At 34.6% G+C, this 19,374-nt stretch overlaps 1 protein-coding gene across 1 annotated transcript in view; it reads left to right on the top strand.

The window, feature by feature from the left end:
* The first annotated feature begins 15,624 nt into the window (after positions 1-15,624).
* The window catches only part of LOC124353633 (noggin-2-like), a 77,501-nt gene continuing 73,751 nt past the window's right edge, over positions 15,625-19,374 (top strand). Inside the window, exon 1 of the mRNA XM_046803564.1 lies at positions 15,625-15,756. The gene's annotated coding sequence lies outside the window, so the exon portion shown is untranslated. The remainder of the gene's footprint in view (positions 15,757-19,374) is intronic.

Here is a 19,374-nt window from a genome sequence, read left to right as displayed (position 1 = left end):
AGTGGTAGGTTTGGTGTTAGTAGAAATGGGGGGAGGGGGGTAGCCAAAGGTCCAAAGAACCAGATGATACTTTTTAAAAAGTAAAAAAAATGTTTTTTTGAGTGTCGATTTCCTGGTTGTTTAAGACAGTGGACTTTGGATCTGAGTTAGAGATAGCACAGATTAAAATCTTGTATGTGACCGATGCGCTTTTATTAGTACCTTCGACCTTGTACGGTACCGACTCTTCCTCTTATTCTATTTGATAAGATCCTCGCACAGACTAGTGGCCCATGAGGACGGGTAGAATGAGGCCTACAAGGGGGTTGGCCTCTCCTTTTTTAGAATAAAAAATACATATTTTAGAAATCAAAACTTTTAGTTTGACTAATTACTATCAGACATCTTAATAACAGTTAAACATAAATTTCAACTCTTTAGCAGTTTAGATCGTTATGTGTCTGAAGGTTGGTCGTCAATAACATCTATGTAAAAGATATGTCATATAAACAAACTCCCTCCCATTTAGTATTTTAACCTTTTTCCCCTAGATCCCCTAGGTACACAGTGCTCAGGCATGAGTTCCTAAAAATGTTAAGACTCTGTACGATCATCCATGAACTCGCCAATGAGTTAAAATAATGATCCAATGCTGGTTCAAATGAGCTTAGTATGTTTTAAAACTCTTTGAGCTCTTTAGTGCCCCAGGTAAACTATTTGTTCGTTTATCCCACCTGGAATCTTCATTAAAATCCATTTTTAAAGAAAAGAACCCCATTTTAGTCTTTTTTCGCCCGTCCTCATGAGCCACTGCTAGGCCTCTGCGAGGATCTTATCAAACAAGATAAGGAGGAGAGTCGATACAGTACAGGGTCGATGGTCCTGATAAAAAGTGCATCGGTCACCAACAGGATTTTAATCTGTCCTATATCTAACTCAGACCCAAAGTCCAACGTCTTAGACGACCCGGAAAATCGACACTAAAAAGATTTTTAAATTTTTTTTAAGTATCACCTGGTACTTTAAACCCTAATGCTGCCATCCCAAGTCGGATACAAAGTCCAGTGCCTTAGATCGTGCGGCTTAAATTGAAGGTGGGGTATTGATGCCGCCTACTCATTTAAAAGTGACATTCATGAAGCCTTTGAAGGATGTTGATATTTTACATACGTTTCAAGACCAAGTAAAGTACCAAATAAGCACAGCATTTTATGACAAATACATTGTTGTAAATTTATTTTTATTGCTGCTTATTAATCAGAAAATTATTATAATATACTCTTTGAAGTATTTATTTACATCCGTATTATTAACAATGTTTATTTTATTGCTACTTAATTATGTAATACTACTTGTCACTATCAACATTATTGCTGGGATCACCGCAGGTTGTGTCACTATTAATCATCGACTAACATTGTCTGCTACTAAGAATGCCGTAATGTATGCAGAATTTATCATAAATACTGTCTTAGTTATTGTTTGTATTTATTGTATCATCTTGCATGCATAATAATCACCGCCATGTACGGTATCACTTATTTTATAAGGTAAATCATTGTGTTTTTAATTTATAAATAAATATGTGTCACTACCACAAATTAAATTATTTTTGAAAAGTAAAAAATAAATACATCATCAATATTTTTCGCACTTTGAGGAAACCCTTTTGCCAACCCTCCTACTTCAACCCCCACCAAGTTCAATTTCTTTCAGACTCAATTTTTGTTCTCAGGAAAATTTCCCTACATTTAACGTAAATTTAGATTTTTTCTTATAAAGTACTAATTGGTTCTCTCTTTCCAAAAAAGGTTTACCAACCCAATTATTCTTAAAGATCTTTTGCCACAATGATTGCAAGAGCATGAGGACTGATTAAACAAACTTAAATTACCAAAAAACTAATACAATACATATTGTGTAGCAATAATAACAATACCAAAAGCTTGGTACACATATACTTGGTATTTGCTTGATTACTAAAGTTGCAACGTGCCAACTTTTACGCAGTTTTTATATACTTTCAATGAATTCCTTCTGCCTACGTGTCAATTGTATTTTGTGACATTCAAAAGCACGTTTCCTTATCAGATGTATTCCAGTCGTGCCGTAGGGAACCTTGACTCGTGCCAGGATACATTTCTTATTTCCATACGTAACGATAGTACAGCCAATAAAGCGGAGTCTATCATACTTTATACGATCGTAGATGTCTAGGAATGCACACACGTACACATGATATCTGTTTTATAGTTGCTTGCCCCTTTGGACTTTCCACTATTTTCTTAATGATGCCAACAGCGTGCGATTGGAAATCAGTCTTACTTGTTTATATTATTTGAAAATTATACATAGAACGCACCGTATCAGGAGATACACCTGCTATCTTCCCTCAAGTAGCTATCTTGATTTGCGAGTGAGTTTGAACAATTTCAAACTCATCCCTCAAACAGTGTGGACACCGAATTTTGAGTAATTTCGATCGATATCAATGTAATGTAAACAAGTTTATATTTTTCTAATAGGCAAAGTGTTTGTAGTAAAAACTCCCTAAAGACAGTAATCAGCGAGAAAAAGAAAAACTATACAAAGCCTAATAATTATAAAGTGGTCTTTGAGTGTGAACAGTAAAATTGTATGGACAGCTATTAGAAATAATGATATGTCCAATATAGACACGGTACAGCATAACAAAACTCTATGCCAAATTTAATTAAATGGCTTCATTCGTCCAGGAGCCAACCTGTGATCAGAGAGATGAATAGATAAAAAAACAGACACAGGATAAATTTCCAGGCTCTTGAGTTATGATGAACTTCGCTAAGGTGTGACATTATGCCTAGTCCCACGGAGCTGGAGGGACTGCATCGTCATCAAACTCGATTTTGTCTGCTAAGAAATAAAATTTCATGCAAAATTGCAAGTCTATCGTTCTCGAGATTTTACTCGGTCAGATGAGCTGACAGAAACGAAATTTTCCAGCCCCTCGAATAATAGGCTTCGCTACCACTCAGCCAAATATGCTGGCTCTAGGCTCTTGAGACTTTTCCTACAGTGCAAACATAGGAGGCAACAACATTCTGTGTCTGAATTGAAATGGTATTGTATTGTATTGACACTAAGGGGTTTTAAAACGGTAAAGCAACTATACAATTTAATTGGTTACCAATTAATTAGATACATTAAAATTAGGAATTGTATTATACGTGTCACAAATGTTAAGGCGATTATACAATCTAATTAGATCACAATTAATTACCCACAATAGAATTAGAAATTAGTATTATACGTTTCAATCAGTAAACTGCTGCTTACTATAGTTTTCTACCATGTTTTTCACTTCGCTATCTTCCTTCAATGGAAAATTTTGGACTAATAGCATAATTACGTAAGTACTATAATGTTTTAGCACAAAACCCTTAAAATTAAAACCAATAAAATATAACAATGATGTGCAGTAGTACCAAGTTGACCAATCCATGGTTGGAGAAATCGTTATTACTATTATTAATATTATTAGAAGTTCGTACAAAATCCTTTCACTGAATCCATTAATCCACTTGACATAATCAGCTCGTAAGTAAATCGTATTACATTATAACCGACTCCATAATAGGCTAATAGGGAATCTTGTGCAGGAACTCTATGCGCGTAAAATACTTTTTGACGTAAAAGATCACGCTATAAATTTGTCAAAACAGTTTTACAGTACATCATATTAAAAAGTTATCTTGTGATAAAATCAGGCCATCAGGCCTTTTTTTCTAGGAAGTCTTTATCGTAGATTAGAATAAAGTTTACAAGCTTACTATATTGTTATCAAATTAACGAGTCCATTAAAACAGTTTACGACCACGTAACAGGCTGTTTACACCTTCAATAATTACACGTTTTTACGGCTAGCAGAGTTTTAATCAATAAGTCAAGTATTAAACCTGCGTAATTTATTATTATTAGTTTTCCTGGAATAAATGAGTCACTCCAACGGATTAATAGATTTTTTGCTCAAAATCCGTATTCCAATATATTAAACAGAATGCTGCATCTTAGTGCAGCGTGTGAAATTTGACGCTGTCACATAAAATGAGAGCACCTCTTCACGTAAATTACACTATACTTTGTAGTATCTCTGATGGCGAAACAATGTAAACAGTTCATTTTGAACTCATTCGTCGCCGCCTATTTTTTTGGATCTCTTCAGACGAACATAACTCCAGATTCCAGGAGCCAAAATTGTGTAAAATCCAAGAAGAATGTAAAATAGAGCTAACTCAACAGTCACAGGGAATTAATTACTTACGTTTTGTGTTAAATCCTACCGTTGTACGTTGGAGAACCATTCTGCAGAGTAGGATCGGGAACGGTATAGGATTACTAAAGATCTCCCCTTAAGTATTTCTGCTGCCCATATAAACTTAACTGCAATGTTGTGACGTCACTACGATAATTTATTATAAGACTTCTCAAAAGTACTAACTTTATCTTTAACACGAAATTCTAACATATCACATTTTTCGACTAGTTTTAAAATTTGAAGTGGTAAAATAAGGAGGTCTTGTTTACCACAAATAAAATGTTTATATTACACTACCTAATCCTGTTTCGATTACTAAGTCTAGTCTTTATTATAACACCAAACCTAATACATATAGCAGATGTAACCCGATTAGGCTAAAAAGTCTAGGTAGGTGACCGTTTAGGTAAAAGAATAGGTAGAACTACTGCAATATGTTTGTTCCAAGCGGTACCTGGGATGTTTGCGAATAGCGTCTGATTGCTATTTTGTAGACAACATTGGAAGGAACCGTATGAGATGACGAGCCTAAGATGATATAAAAATGTGAGAAAAACCACGTTTCACAATACTATTACGATTTTGAAATCTTTACGCTAATCACAAGCATAAGCATATATTTGAAATATAATTCTAAATCAGTGAGAGTGTTTTTTTTGTCACTATACCAATAATAATATTAAATTATTTGGGCATAATATTATAATTTGGGGGGATAGGCTAGGGAGCCCTCCTACTCAACATTTTGAAAAACAAACATAAAATTTCACCCAGTATTTTGTTTTTAAGTTAAAACACATTTATAAGGTTTTAAAGCACAATAATTTATTGTCATAAGATCCCCGAGACCCTTGTTTTTAGGGGTATTTTATACCTCCGAAAGTGTGTCAGCCCCCTCAGATATAATTGTATATGTGTGTGTGTGTGTGTGTGTGTGTGTGTGTGTGTGTGTGTGTGTGTGTGTGTGTGTGTGTGTGTGTGTGTGTGTGTGTGTGTGTGTGTGTGTGTGCCACTGCGTTAGCTGTAAAATATTTACCATCCCTTGTCAGATCGTCGAAGAGAAAAGTACTCTAGGGCTAAAAAGTGCTAGGAGTTTCAACTTAGTGATTGAGGATGTAACTAAGTGTTTGATATAAAATTATGTTTAGAATTTAATTTTCGGAGTAAAATGGTCTACAAACATTTAGCTGTATGTATTTACTAATTTCGGTAAAAGACGTACAGTAGGAAATTGCAGGCCTGCGTCTATTATTACTTTATCTGTCAAAATAAACTTACAGGATAAAATTATTACTTTGACACAGTAACTGGACTAAATTTGTCTCACATACTAACTGGTAAACAATAAGAGATGACATGGCAAAACCAGCTATTGGTATTCCCAGGACTTCCTAATGGACTTCGGTCAGACAAAACCAAACCTAATAAATGCAATGTTAATCATAGTTGTTGAGGTTTGTTGTTTATGTAAAAACTTAGTGTCTTAAGTTCTCTAAATAACTAGTGAGTGAATATTTTATCTGCCTCACAATAAGTTTAAATGTAGTTTAAACTGTCGGGGTTTTATAACAAATAAAACATCGATTGGCCACGAAATTTGATAGAGTATCATTAGAGACATCTAGTTTGCACCATTATTCTTCTTGTTATAATACCTTTAAAATGATTTATCATTTCATTGGGGTTCCAAATTTGAAAATTTTGACTTGCCCCCAAAATGCCCCATTTGGGGGGAGGGGGGAGTAAAAGATATTCAGACGTCAAAAACTCCTCAGTTGGCTATATAAATAATCCCTAAAGTAAATCGCTCCATCTATATTCATAAAAAAGTTACTAGGGGGGCGCTTAAGACACCCGATATATATATATATATATATATATATATATATATATATAAATGTTGGAGTACGAGCCAACTCATTGCGTAACACGGACACAGGAGCGACGTGGCGGGCAACAGCTAGTTCATGATTACAAGAATTTCCTTTCATCAAACATCCTGTGGATTATATTCTTTCAGTCGAGTATTCGTGGGTGATATAGTGTATGCGAGATCGTATATGCCCATTAACGAACTTCCTGTGCACTAATGGTCTCATTATGCAATCGCATATCCCACGCACGCTGGAATCACTGCTAGATATGAAGGGGATTAAGCATACTGCATAAATAGTTTTTTTACGGACATAATTTAATTTAGTAATTATGGTATCGATGCTTGTGGGTCATTTCATTTGGTATTTCAACAACTATCTGACGAGTTTTTTCCCGATTGTCACAAAAATGTCTAACAATGATGCAAAATATGGCGTTTACGATTCTTATGTGGCATGTTTGTTGTGATTTCTGCTTTCTACGAATCAAAAAATATCGGTATGATTTGCTCTAGTTCATGGTTACTTATCTGTTAGGTTACTTATCCACCTGAAAAGGGATCAGATTGCAGATCTCGATACGTAGTGTTACAGTGTTCTTCCTTCGACCAAGAGAACCTATATACTAAGACCATAGTCTCTAGAACCTTTTCATCAAGAGATATCGGACAGGAGGACAAGACTGCCCTTTGAACTTTTGCCTCAGAGGCTCAAGAGAAATCTATGAACCAAGTTTCAAATCTTTTGACATTTCTATCAAGAGTTGTTGCTGAGAAGGCAATCAGACAGACGTTTCAAGTCTCTAGGATCTTTCTATGGAGAGTTATTGCAGAGACGGGTAGACGGACAGACAAGCAGACAGAAAGACTGCTCTTTGCCCTTTGACCTAAAATGGGTTTCTGCTTGAATCCTTGGAGCAAGAGATGTCAGGTTTCATATCTCTAGGACCTTTATATCGAGAGTTATTGTAGAGACGGGTAGACGGACAGACAAGCAGACAGAAAGACTGCCCTTTGAACTTTGACCTCGAAATGGGTTTCTGCTTGAATCCTTGGAGCAAGAGATGCAAATGTCCGTCTACTTTTTAGGTTATCGTACAGCGGTTAGATATATGGTAAACCTGAGATAAATTAAATGATGGTACACTGAGTAGTTAAGTTAAATGATCCTTGGATTAATTGATATACAATTAATTTACAGCCGGTGACCAGTTAATGATCAAGATCTACAATGATGACTCTGAACCACCAAGGTACAGTTCTGATTGTACTTGCTGATTGATAAAGCCATTCTCAAGGTCATGTAAGGTCCGATAGACGTCCTTTAATCAAAATGGACAAGTTAAAATGATTTGGTAGCAACCTATTTCACTGAGAACGTCACAAATAGTAGTGTTACTGATTTTGTTGTTTCACTGAATGATGGCAAATGTCCGGATAATCCTGTTTCCTGCTACAATGTGGGTTTTGAACCACCAAGGTATGGTTCTGATTCTGTGCAGAACCTCAATCTATATCTGTAGGCTAAACAAAATATGGAATCCTAACACCCCTGACACTTACGACAATGCGGTTTGCCCTGGGAACGTCGGTGGCTGAGGAAGGGGCTGTGCTGTCAGCTGGGCAGTTGCCAGGTGCAACGCCGAAGAGGCGCCACCGACTGGGCCATCTGCCCAGTCTGTCTGTCTGTAATTGCCTTATCGCCACCCTACACTCAATACTCAATAGGGGTGGCACAAAGGAGGATTGGGGGTGGATTCTCGACGGGGGGGGCAGAATCGGGAACCGTTTAAGGCCGATTAAGGGAGAGCTTGTCTGTTGGACGTCTGTTTTTTTCTGGATTGTCACTAGAGGGAATTCGTGTTTGATTGATTTGATCGCTGAAAAATTAATTGCTCAAACTTTATCACCGCTGCGACCCGATCTCTCACTCTGTTTTAAAGAGTTCCAAAACTATTAACAGTGTACTGACATGTTCTTTTTTTTTAATAAAACGATTACTTGTAGACGGAGCTTATACTAATGGGAAAATCACGATTGTAAATGTAAATTAAAACGTTGTCAATATAGAAGGGTATACAGTATGTCTGCAAAGTCATGACGACACACTTTTAAATACACTTATTTACAAGTGCAAATACACCACGAGCATGTAATTAACATGGGATTAAAGATAGATATATAAAGAGCTTTGGAAACTTTTAATGCACCATTTGACTGTTTTGACTAAGGAGTTTTAATAAGAGCCAATCTGTTTTGTATAAATAAACAACATAGTTTTACTTGAAATCGATAGAAAGAAATTGATCGTCAGCCATTTCGGGTTTGGTGGGGTTCGAAATAGGAGGGTATCAGAAAGGTTAAAAATATAACCATGTAATGACAGTATTTGCCCAAAGGTCTCTTTATCTCTTTGGCTGACTGTGATATAGATTTATTACTTGGACAGAACGCACTAAAATAGTGGTTTTTGCGTTTTATTCCCCCCACTACAACCCGCGTCTATCACTGTTGCCAGTTTTACGTGTATGGAGCTTACTGATCCGTATTAACATCGAGGAACAGCTGATGGTCAGCAGCGCCTCAATTGTAATCGGACAACTTTAGTGCAGGCTGCTGTAGTCTTCCGGTCCACATACCCTGAGAGTAATCTGTTGACTGAATTGTTCTACACAGCGAGGCCGAAGTTAATCGTGAGAGTAATGTTCGATACAGTGCCAACCAGAAGACATTGATGTTTGTTATAATACCGGCTAGCAAAAATTAATATGACGTGCCTGACGGACGTTTTTAAAATTATTTTAATTAAAAAAAAAAAAAAGTTCTGAGGAGAAACAAAATCTAATAATTCTAACCCCCTTTTGGTACCTCCCATTTTAACCCCCACAAAGCTGGTTGACGACTAATTTCTTTGATATTTCTTCGTAAATTCCACGAAATACTAGAACATGGTTTTTTATATGTATGAAAAACTGGCTCTTGCCTCCAGGACTATCAAGGATGCAAGGCACTTTGGACGTTTAGACACTCGGAGTTACCTGAGTTAAAGTCTCTTCAACCCTTGACTGTCTATTTTATTACTTACGGGTCTCAACTAAAATCATTGCAATACGTAAGCTAAACTATATCCGAAATAACTAATTATTAACTGTTAATAAAAAAATACAAGTTTATCTATAAAAAAAACTGTAGCTGGCTAGCAAACTCTGTTTTTAAGATTGGATTGTAGCGTAGCCACCCAAGTAAGATCAATGTTAAATTTCAAATACTTTTACGCCACTAATTTTGGTCTTAAAAAATTGTGGTTGATGTATCATTTCAAAGATATGATTAATATTCATGTAAATGTTATAACAAATGCTAAAAGAAAATTATAATCCAAGGGAACAGAAAACTTTTAGTAAATTTTTTGAAAGAAAATATCACTAATCAGTACATACATTATTATTGTCAGATTAAAAACATTTTATCTCATTCTTTCTATATTTATTTGAATATAACATACAGATCTTTAGACTGTTTATTAATGCTAATCTGTTTTAAAATCTATTACAGGTTTCCGACCATAAAATCAGATAAGATACACTCTATATAGTTTGAAAAAACTATTCTATTTATGTCCTATATCTGTAAATATATAATATATGTCAACCCAGATTTATTTTGTTTATTAGAGTGAAGAATAACGATTATCCATACTTATATCTTCTTTTCATTTGGGAAATAATATGTAACGCGTTTTGAATATTCAATACAATATTTAAGTTGATATAACTTTAAGTTCATCCCCCTTTCTATCAATTTTTGGATGGATATTAATTACAATTTTCAAAAAGCAACTTCCGACTCACTAAAAAAAAAAAAAAACATAAAACACGAAATCCAACTAAATTCTTAAAACATCTTCTTCTCAGAAATGAAAATTCATGTTTTAACTTCACCAACATTTGAGATTTTACGTTTGATAAGTATAGTGGTAAGTACTGGGGAAGGGGTTACTCTACGTATGTCCTGTTTTGTGATTAATTTAGAGATTCGTGTTTTTGAAATGTTCATAGCTTTCCTCAGTTACGAAGTTCGACACAAATACTGGAGCTGATTACATGAATAAAACGAACTGAAGGTACAGAAAGATTTTCCAGCGTTACTATATTTGTTGAATTTGAAATTAATAACACTTTATTTTGTAACGAAAAAATTAAATTAATAATTTTTAACTGTAGCTTAAAGATTGCGTTATGCATTTGACTACGAAATTCCGTGACGACCCCACTGCAGTGTTTCACCTTGAGTTTTCATCCCATATGAACAATGATAAAATCCAAACACTATTACTTACTTCTTTTTGGCCGTAGAATTATTGTGGGATATGTGTATTTTAATGATAATATTAATCCGCATGCAGAATAGTTTTCAGTTATTCTCGTAAATTCTACACATAAAATACAAAAAAAGTAGAAAAATGTGTTTTGTAATTTTCTCGCATGTGTACTAATAAAATACAACAATTTTTGAAGTGTTTTTTATAACAAAAAACTAAAAGTAAAACATAATATCGTTGTAGTGGTTGGTCTAAATGAAGTTAGGCGCCAATACTTCAGTTCATAGACTACAAAACTAGCGGAGTATTTTTGGCCCTTTTTCTGAAAATGTACACTGTTAATTAGGACTTTTGGAACGGCCTTACGAAAGAACTTTAAAACAAAAGTTAATACCACTTTCATTCAAGTAAGCTGATAAAAATGGCGGATAATTTATAAAAATTTTATATGATTGTGGACATTTCTCATGATTATAGAATGTTATAAACCCTAATCATCCTTTTGAAATCATCAATAACAAAATTGTAACAAATAATTATAAGACAAGGCTATTTTTTGTTAATACATTAAGAAGTTTCCGTTTTTTAGTAAAATAATGAATTTTTAAATTTTTTTTAGATTTTTTTGTAATAATAACCTCACGCTTTATAAACAATATCGCCAACTGAGAACTGTAACCTGAAGAACGGTTTACTGTGGTAGCCACAGTTCGACCGTAAATTAACACACATGTCCTAGATCACATGTTCCTCGGTCTCTTCTCGGACTGATGACTCCAATCAACTTTCCACGTTTCGAAGAAGACCAGGTCTAGGCCGACTCTAGGGGAATCCCGAGCGAGTGAGACGTAGCAGCATGTTTGTGTGTGCGGCCACCGCGGTGTCGCGCTGCCCGGCGTTCTATTGAGTACTGCACGTCCCAGACCCTACGTACCGTTGAAGGACGAAATGGAGGAGGCCGGTGAACAGGTCTCTGGGCGGAAAACGTGGTCCATGTCACAAACCAAAGAAAGAAATTGATTTGCCATTGTCATACAAGGTAGGAATACACTACAGCTACAGCACGTTCCGCTGTACAGGTTTTGCTCAGGTTGAATGCGGAATTTCAAGTATATCTATAGGTAGGTATATAGCTATTTCATTCTTAAGATATCATTCGGACAGATAGACAGATATCATGCAGAAAAGATACTTTTATCCCTCCGGCATACAAAAGGGGAATTGGGTCAGCATCTGAGAGATAAACTTCGATGACGCTCAGCCAAATTCCATGGTTGGACCATCATAGAATATACTCTTGTCTATATGGAAACTTGATGTTTCGTAGAAATCTCAAAGTCTACACATAAAATGTTTCTCAAGGTACCTTACCTCATATACATTTATATTTTTGTTCTTTGGGTTATTTTTAGTAGCTGTTTTTGAATAGTGAAAGTCCTAGAGGGGTGAATGCGCTGAAATCAAATATTGTCCCCGACTTTTTAAATTTATTTTACTATTTGAAAATTTTTCTTCTTAATGTATGAATAAGCTCCATTTGTCACTTGCAGTCACTTGTTAAAATCTCACATGATTACCCTCAGTTTGTTTTACAAATTTATTATTAATATATTTTCTCATTGCCACCACGATTGCCCGTAAGCCAAATCCCATGGAGTGACATGAACATCATCAACACAATTGATGGTTATGTAGAAATGAAATTTGGTGCGTAATTTAAAGTCTATAGGTTAGATCGTTTTAGAAATATCGTACAGACAGACAGAAAAGAAATTTTTCCAGCCTCTTGGTAATAGACTTCACTAACGCTCTGTCAGTAAGGGCGATTACAGAAGTTGAAGCCAAACCACGACCCTTTATTGTTGATAAAATTGGACTCCAAAACTGGTCCACAGTGTTTATTTGTCTAATTGCATTAACACTGCCGTAAAGATAGTTACAGTCGTAATATTATTATAAAATTTCTTACTTTTGTACATTCACGTTAGAAAGTCTAGTTTGGTTATTTTGAGTAGAATAGATTACAAACACCTTAAATTTTCAACTACAAAGCATTAATCTCCTTCTGTGGAAAAGTTTTTTTTATTCGATGAGGCGATTTTTTCAATGTAAAAATTGTCGGAAGAGACATAAATAATTATTCAAATGAGGTCGGCAGTGGGCTACGTGATTCAATCTCACAGCCGCGATCTATCAATTTTACGTCTATTAAATTGTTATCAAACTAACCCGTTAAGTCTTCTGTAGTAAATTATTTCCTTACTTACACTTGTCAATTAAGATAAAATCTGTAAATGCTAATTTGATAACTATAGTAATGGATTATTTAAATAAATACCACTACCCTAAAAACCCGTTGGAGATGAAATAGTACTACTTTACTACTACAATACTACTTATAATGTATTGCTTTTAGATTTAAATAACGAGTTAGTACAGAATAGATTTAAAAATATATACAACTGTAATAATTTATTAGCTTTTGCGAAATATTGAGGGTCGGCCCTCAATAGCACATTTCCTGCCCACTCCTCATTGGTGCACCGTTCTGTCCTGGCTCCAATCGCAGTTCACCTGTTCCGAGCCTTTTCGTTCTTTGATCTGTGGTCCATGTCTAGGAACTGTCAGAAAAGTAAGACATAACACAGGTGTTAGACTGAAACTAGTGAGGGTTTGTTGCAGTGTAGCTACTATATTTTGTGGTTCTAGATTGACGTGTACTAACAAAAAGTGTACAGACCGAGAGATTCAGTATGGTCCTCGGCCCGACGATGCGCAGTGGCCTACTGCTCATGTGGAGTGGAGGGGGAAGTCGCGAGCTCAGCTTGTGAACCGCTTCCCCTCCACAGCGCTTCCCCTTCCCTGCCAGCCGCGTTTCCCCTCTCTCGCATCTAGGAGACCACATAGAATCTCTCGGCCTGTACTATTCCTTGAATTACATGGAGGAATGGAGTTTGGCATTCTATAGTAAGTCCGGAATGTTATGTTTTACCCACCACCTACAACAACTCGAACTGTTGATTGTTGGCTATTATTCATTAGCTATTGCTGGACAAATATATGTCAGAGTTGGGGTAACAGGACGATAAGGGTCTTTGCCATAGAATGAGCTACCACATTCCCCATTATAATTATACATCTTATTAGGGAGTAAAATAGCAAATTGGTGAGATATGAGTGCTAATTATTCAGCATTTTTGTGCAGTAAATTCACTCTACAATTTGAAATAGAATTCACAATACACAAACGTACCAACACAATAAAAGTATGAGTACAACATAGTTTTATGTAATAAAAAATGTATTAATTTTACTGTCACGTCAAATTTACCACCGTAACATATTGTTACAAAGAATTTTCAGTCGAAAAATTACCACTATCACATACTTATCGTTGCAGCAATAATGGTAGCAAATTTACCATTACAATAAATTTCCGTTATAACAAAAAAACAATCGAAATAAATTTATTAACGTTATTGTAAATGTCCCCAATAATCTAAAAGAAGTTACCACGAAAAACACATGTCCAGTTAAATTTTTATTTTAAATGATTTTTCTAGACAGTAAAACTAATTTGTATAAGACATTAAATGTTATTCGTAATTTATTGTTATCTATTCATTTATTATTATTATCTTCAGGGTTGTTATTTTGAAGAGGTTTACCTCTGAAATGTAAAAATAATAGTTAACACAAAATCGATTGTACTGCCGTAAAGAATACAAGTATTCTTTTCTTAGTATTTTTAACTAGGTACATACCTGTATTCTTCCTGTATTTGAATGACCGAAAAATTTTAGTATATTAGTGACTGTAGTTGATATAATTGATATGCGATATATCGATTGTGGTTTTGAAAATAATATCGACCAAGGCTAAATTGATATCATATCACACGTTGTTTTGTATTCATATACCAAATAAGTGGTGCATGACAGAAGGTTTATAGGGTACAAAAATTATTTTAAACACTTTAAGACAATTTAATTATTTATTTATCATAAGAATAAACCATTACCTGAGCATCAGCGTAGCCTATCACTTAGAGTGCTGGCGAACTTTCTCTTTTGTCTGTCTATTTGTCTGCCTCCGCACGGTATCTTTAGAATGAATTGACCTATATCCTTAAAAATTTGAATGAAGCTTAGTTTTATACAGGCACTGTTGAGATCTATAGTGTTGTATGTTCCTCCATGGGATTTTGGTGAGCGTAAACAAAGAAACCTTTCAGTAGGATATTTTGAGAATTACTTGAGCTTTAAATTATTAGACTTTAAATTTTGTTTTCACTGTTATTTGTAAGCACCATTTCTATTCTGTCTGTCTTGTTTCCGTGGACTTGAAATTTTGCATGAAGCTTCATTTCTATATCGAGTTTTATTGATAATGCATGCCCCTCTATGGGATTTGGTGGAGCGCTACCGTAAAGGATATCCATGGGATATCTGGAGAACGAACTTAGGCATGAGCGTCATTGAAGCTTACCACTTAGTAGGCTGGAAAGATTTACTTTTTCGGATTGTCTATCTACATTTTTCGCAGGACATCTCGAAAATAAAATTGCTATAGGCCAGAAATTCGCGAAGACTGTAACTGAGCAAATGGTCAACAATAAAATGCATCTACTTCTGGTTAAACTACTACAGATTTCTCTTTTTCATTGTTAAAGCACAATTTTTACATGGCCTTGTTGTAAAAGAGTACGGAATTGACTATTCTCAATGTATTATTTGGTAACGGAATTTCTGACGGAAATTAAAGAACATCTTTCAGATTACAAAAACGATAAAACAAGACTTATGCTGAATTAAGGCAATACTTTTTTGGTAGTACTATATGCAACAAAATGCATAACTGCCATAAGAAGTCATTTTCACATACTTCGCTGTTTTCACATATAATGTTAACCCATTTCATTCTGGATGAGGGGCGATGGGCCGAAATGTTCCCGAGTCCCGTAGCGGTCCGAGTCCGCCGGTCCCTGTCCCAGTCTGGTCCAGTCCATAAGGCACATCTCCGTGTGTGACATCCATCTCCCAGTGTCTGCGAGGGGCGCCACCTCGGCAGGCCGAACTCCGCCGAACACTCCCGATCAGTATACGCCAGGCCGCCAGACGCCAGCCCCAGAGCCCCGGTCGCGTGTGCCCGTGCTCTTGCTCGTGCCGTGCCAGCCTTGTGTCGTCTCTGCCTTGTGTCGTCTCTGTGGAAATGTGTCGCGCCAAGTGAAAATCGCCGACAAATCATGGAATTGTTCTCGAACAACCGACAAGACCATTTCTCATAAAAGTGAGTACAAGCGCATTTATTCATATTTTGTTTTTTTTTTTATTTCGTATAAATAAATTGTTAACGATAGGTCTGTAAAAAATAATACTAAAGCAAAAGAACTTGAAATTGACTAGATTTTTGAAATTATAATATAAAGTAATACCCAGTGATTAGTATGTATAACTGACCACACTACATTACGTACGTGTAGAAATAAACAAAATAACTACTGATTGTTTCAAAGATCGTATCAGTAAAATACTGATACTAAAATGTTGTACTAAAGTTAATAATAGTGAAGCCATCCATTTAACGTAAATCCATTTTCGAATAATGCAAAAGGATTTGATTATAAGTAGATTTAATTCGAATTTACTATTCATGTTATTAGTTACAGCTTCTTATTTAATACAAAGTTTTTTATTCTTTATTTATTAACTCAAAGCTAAAGCATTTTCAAGGTTTTAGTATTGCTTTTAGCATATGATAAAAAAAATGTTTTTCTGTACTTATTTTACATTTAATCATGACATTTACTTTAAACAATATACAATTTACGAAAGAAACCAACGTTTTCAAAAATCCACTTAGCGAATTTCTCATAGCTACATTTATGCCTTTAATGAACAGCATTGTCAACTATGACAATATTGCAAATTATTTTATCTTTAACATAATTTTATAGGCGTAATTGGGGATAAAAACATATTGGACGCATGTGGACGTATATAACAAAATATTTATTAAAGGAAACATTGGTAACACAAACGCACTCCATTAGGTACCTTATTTCTTAGGGAATTGAAAACAATATTACAATGTATTAATCTATATCATGTTATTTAAGGAGGGGTATATGTTTTCATATACCATATACAGACCTCGGTAAATACAAGAATCTACGTTATATTTAATGAACTCTCTTTACGGCTTATTTAGCTATCGTAAAAACTAATAAATTAAATCCTACAATATATTGGACAATTCTTTTTTAGAGGATTAAAACGTTTTTACTTGGAATATATAAAAAACCGGCAAAATAATCACAAAAATAGTTTTTGTAATTAATTTTATCACAAATATAATGGAAACAATTTTAATCATGATAAAGAACTGATTTACAAATGTACTATGACAAGACGTTACCCGCATTGAGGTTCTCAGCGAATAGCCAACAAACGTCCACAATACCTTACCGGACATTTTACCGGAATTTGGTTGGATTAAATTTATCACTTTTTAAGTTATTAATTTTGTTATAAAAACATACAGACAGATGGGAAACTAAACATCGGCGACCCATGTTCATATGGTGAAATGCGTTTATCTCTTGACCTAAACAATAAGTGATATACCTTTGTCCAGAGAGTTACGGGACACCCTGTATATTAGTTTTAAAATTGTATAATGAAATATTACCAAGAGATAATCTGGTCCTTTTTAACGTTTGCTACGCCTTCGCTACTGCAATAATCTTTACGTACTAAAAAATAGGTAGAACAACTTGTCTGGAAGTTATAATCTTCGGGGCAATAAAATTAAAGGTTAACGTATTAACTTAACTTATCGATTTGTAAATATTACACTCTATATCTGTTGCGTTTGCTGATGTTTGAACGGAAATAACCTTGAATTAATGTACTGCATTAGTTAAAGAAATTAAAACGATAAGTGATTTTTGGGTTGTACATCGATATTACAATGAAACCAACACCGTTCTTCAAATTAAGGTAATAACTTTTAATCACATAAAAATTGATTTCGCGGACTTGTTATTTAAAAGTTAGCCTTTTTGTGTGTCGATTTGTTGATTTGCAATTCTGCAATATGGCTAGAAGTGAGCAGTCATAGTATACACTACTAATATCAACTCCCCCCCCCCCAAAAAAGGCAAAAGACAATGCTTTATAGTGCCTGGAGTATTGTACCTGATTTATTAAGTACAATATTTAAATAAGAAAAGGTAACAATTTTCTAAGATGACAATAATATTGCCAAACTATCTTTAATTTGTTCGAGACTTCAATTTTAACCTGACAATTTATAACTATAAATTTGCAATTTTTCGGCTTACAGATGCTTGAGAACAAAAGGAATAATAGTTTAGAGATACAAAGAACACAACTTGTCAGTTTCCGGAAGGTATTCTTCTTTCAGTCGTATGTATTTATTATAATGAAAATTATTTGACTGGACTTTTTTCTGAGATTTTCTATCTCTCAGTGAACATTTTCTATTGCTGAACGATGGTAAATTTTCGGAAAAATCCTGTTTCCTTCATAGTACTTCCGTCATAAAAACAAAGTATAAACAATGAAATTTCTCTTTTTGCGTTTTATATATATTTTGACCTCGTTCCCACCTCACCCGTTGAAAAATTGCGTTATGAAAAATATCAGTTTAGACTTAGACATGAAATTATGTATTAACAATTACTTTACTACTAATCTGTATTCCTACAATCCCTTGTAGTTATTTAGTCTGCCAGAGCGACAGTGAGATTATAGTTGTGGCAACAAAGTCAAGTTAGCTGGAATTGATTATATTTACCACATCGATCGAACTATACTTCAGCGGTATGACGGATCCATTAGCCTGTAATTCAATTCATTTTATACCACATACCATTACAGTTTTTTTTTATTAAACGGTTGAGAAAAGTTTTGAGTAGTACAGTTAAAAACAATTTTTAATTCAGTACACAAGAAATAATTTTATGATCGGCGCCTCGGCGCCTGAAAACAACTTATAATTACATTTGGGGAATTAAAATATACTCGGGTCTAAAACAGATTCGCCTCATTTACCTTTTATGATGTTTGATAAGCCACTATCTTACTCAAATAATTACATTAAATGCATCATATTAAATGTAGTAATCAGTTAATTGTGTTGTGACAAATAACACGCTAAGATAAACAGAGACTGCCGTAACCATGTGGTGTTGGTAAACTTAAGAAGTCATCCATCTCTGTGATTTTCGATTGTGTATATAATTTCTTTGTGAAGAAATAATGGGCAATGGAACAAATAAGTCATAACGTTTATGAAGTCATAAGTCATAAGTCTTAATTATGAATTTTAATTTAATTCGCTCTTTCTTTTCTATTCACTGTGGTTAATAAGCGTTCTGTATTTTAATCTGTCAACAAACTGGAAATATAATTATTCGCTTTTAATCTATTTCGTTTGCACTAAAGGAATTGTATTAACTGCAATTTCACAACGTACCAAAATGTTGTGTAGGAATGGAAAACTTTTATTTTTAAATTGCATTATTCATATTATATGACCACAGTTCATAAGGCAATTGCTGTGCAAGGATAGTTTCTTAACAATGAATGTGGGTATTCATGATCTGCAACAATAACTTCACAATATCGAACTGGTTTATTCCATGAATTTACAAAATTTAACACCAAAAAGTCTATTTAAAGGTATGTCAAATTGGCGATTCACTGTATCCCCGTCGATTGAGCCCCGTTTTGAAGCCCATTTCTAAGAATTTAAATATGCAGTGTACTAGTGACACTGCTATCTTTACGTGGACTGCAAATCGAAATCTTTAGCATTGGAAAGTTAAAATCAAGTGATCGGTGGTTTTTACTTACGAATGCTGCAAAGTTGTGACCAGAA

The sequence above is a fragment of the Homalodisca vitripennis genome, chromosome 2 (genome assembly GCF_021130785.1).
Source record: "Homalodisca vitripennis isolate AUS2020 chromosome 2, UT_GWSS_2.1, whole genome shotgun sequence".
Taxonomy (NCBI): Eukaryota; Metazoa; Arthropoda; class Insecta; order Hemiptera; family Cicadellidae; genus Homalodisca; species Homalodisca vitripennis.
The sequence above is the reverse complement of the archived record's forward strand: the minus strand, read 5'-3'. Positions and strand labels throughout refer to the sequence as shown.